We start from the raw sequence: 3077 nt of genomic DNA, 5'->3' as shown, positions 1-3077 counted from the left end.
TCTATTCCATTCAAAGTGGTGAGCAATGATTTAGTTACCACTATGGACTGCGACACAGAAACAACTGAGGCTTCACACACACCTGGATCAACAGCTACTGAACCATCATTAATAGCTAGAGCAAACACAACTGGAGCAACAATAACTGCAGAATCTACACCTGAAGCAACAACAACTGTAGTGTCAACTACAGAATCAACTGTTGTGTCAACTACAGTTGCAGAATCAACAACTGTAGTGTCAACAACAACTGTTGCCATCTTCATCAACGTTGATGTTATAAGTTTCAGGTGAAATACAAAATGTCACTCAACCTCACAAGTACATCTTCTTGTGTCTTTTTTTAGCTGCATCTCCCGCAGACACATGATTTTACAGCCTGTTGCAGATATTAATTGATTACCTGTTCTCAAGATAAAGCATGTTTCTTTATGAATAATGAATATGTCTGTGTGAACATGAATATGAGCTGTCATTAACATCAAACATTATTAACATGAACATTTTGTGTCCCTTGTCACTGCCCTGTGTGTTCTCTTGCAGTCCTGCTGTAACAATAACGAGCAACACTGAAGCAGATGTGAATGTCATCTTCAATCAGACAGCCCCAACAGCTTGTGAAGTTGCGGCCGCTCCCACCACAGTTGCAGTCACTCCCACCACAGTTGCGGTTGCTCCCACCACAGTTGCGGTTGCTCCCACCACAGTTGCGGTCACTCCCACCACAGTTGCGGTTGCTCCCACCACAGTTGCGGTCACTCCCACCACAGTTGCGGTCGCTCCCACCACAGTTGCAAATATTACGACCGCTCCCACCACAGTTGCGGTCGCTCCCACCACAGTTGCGGTCGCTCCCACCACAGTTGCAAATATTACGACCGCTCCCACCACAGTTGCGGTCGCTCCCACCACAGTTGCAAATATTACGGCCACTCCCACCACAGTTGCGGTCGCTCCCACCACAGTTGCAAATATTACGGCCACTCCCACCACAGTTGCGGTCGCTCCCACCACAGTTGCAAATATTACGGCCGCTCCCGCCACAGTTGCAGTCACTCCCACCACAGTTGCGGTCGCTCCCACTACAGTTGCAAATGTAACGGTCACTCCCACCACAGTTGCACATATTACAGCCACTCCCACCACAGTTGCAGCCGTTCCCACCACAGTTGCGGTCACTCCCACCACAGTTGGAAATATTACGGCCGCTCCCACCACAGTTGGAAATATTGCGGTCGCTCCCACCACAGTTGCAGTCGCTCCCACCACAGTTGGAAATATTACGGCCGCTCCCACCACAGTTGCAGTCGCTCCCACCACAGTTGCAGTCGCTGTTAAGAGGCTGACGTTCAGATCTTTAGGAGAAACATTCACAGTTGACCTCTTGGATCCATCATCTTCTGCTTTTAAGGCTCGAAGCAATATGATAAAGGAGCGTGTAAGTAATTAATTAAAATAAATATGTATTTTTCAACATTAAAGGTCATTACACACCGGCGATTATGCGAATATACGCAAAATTCGGACTCGGTCAGAATAAATAAAAGACGCTTTTTCGCTCCGCAAAACTGATGTGGAAGCTTGCATTGACTTTATAAGGTTTTTTTAAAAAAAGTATTATTCGCATGAAAAAATCGCCCCCGGTGTGTAAGGACCTTAAGAATGTAAATAAGTGATTTACTGAAAATGTCTTTTTGATTTCAACAGCTTGAGCCTTACTACAGTGCAGAATTCAATACGTTCAAATCCTTGACAGTGATAGCATTCAGGTAATATGCCAATACGTTACTTGCTGTTCAATTATGGCCAGCAGATCATGATTATTAAAAAAACACATTTTCTGCCAGGTATTAATTCATTAATTCTTCCACCTCTGCCAGCGTTTTTTACCTTATTTTGAAGATCCACAGAGACCCAGGGAAGCCACGATGTGCACACGGATGTAAACACAGGCTGGGGGGTGGGAAGGGGAGGGTTTCGTCTATCCATTGTTATCGGCAGTTGAATATGGCTCGTTTTCATCAAAGAAAGGAGTAATCCGAGCTACAGTAGTGTTTTTCTACATCTCATAACATACAAATCTTTTTGTGATGACGTCACATCCGTCCATTCCTTCTCTCACAGTCAAGGGATCATTCATAGCTTGCGGAAGAGCGCCCCCTGGTATAATCACTGAAAATATGTTTTTTTTAAAGGACGTATATATATTGTACGTCCTTGGCAGGCAAGTGTTGGATTTTGGCAGGCAATGTGTCAAATATATTTGTATTTAAACATATTGTTGTGATATTGTTTGCAGCAATGGATCAATCAACAATGATCTGGACCTATCATTCAGTTCCTCATCTGGCCCTACTGATACTCAGATTGCAACTGTTTTGACCACAGCAAAAAAAAACATCACAGACTTCAACATCGAAACTGCCTCCATCGCTGTCAATGAAATACGTAAGCAAATACCTGATCTAACCCCTTCAATCCAGGACAGCGTCTGTGTCATTTTAGATATTACTATTATGTATATATAGCTACATAAGTTTTTAAGAAAACTGTTTTTCAGGAGGCGTTTTTAGAATCGGCCTCTGATCTAAATCGGCTAAACAGGCTAAAATTAGGACAGTGCTTCTCAACCTAAAGCTTACTTTAGGTTGAGAAGTTTGACATGCATTAGCAGGCGTGCGGGAAGTCATTTATATCAGGGGGGGGGGGGGGGGGGGGGCTGGGCTGGGCTGTGTCACACGCACGTGCACATTTTATACGTTTTCTTTCTTCCCACAATGGCGTGTTAGCATGCAGTGCATTATGTACCACACACAGGCTAACGCGCACACCCACACACACACACACACACACACACACACACACACACACACACACACACACACACACACATACACACACACACACACACACACACACACACACACACACACATACTACAAAGACAGTGTTCTATTTCACCATGTGTTGGATTTTACAGTTACTTGTATTGGAAATAAAAGAGCCTGTGTATTATGCAATCACAGCAGCCCACTAAATGGGCTAAACATAATATAGAACAGTGCTTCTCAACCTAC

At 44.3% G+C, this 3077-nt stretch overlaps 1 long non-coding RNA gene across 1 annotated transcript; it reads left to right on the top strand.

The window, feature by feature from the left end:
• The first annotated feature begins 1308 nt into the window (after positions 1-1308).
• On the top strand, positions 1309-2429 carry LOC308074248. Its single transcript, XR_013932078.1, has 3 exons — positions 1309-1438; positions 1708-1769; positions 2300-2429. It is a non-coding gene; the product is annotated as an uncharacterized lncRNA (long non-coding RNA).
• The last annotated feature ends 648 nt before the right edge of the window (positions 2430-3077 follow it).

This window comes from Gymnoscopelus braueri (assembly GCF_963280865.1).
Source record: "Gymnoscopelus braueri genome assembly, chromosome: 19".
Classification (NCBI taxonomy): Eukaryota; Metazoa; Chordata; class Actinopteri; order Myctophiformes; family Myctophidae; genus Gymnoscopelus; species Gymnoscopelus braueri.
This window is presented reverse-complemented; position numbering and strand designations above follow the sequence as displayed.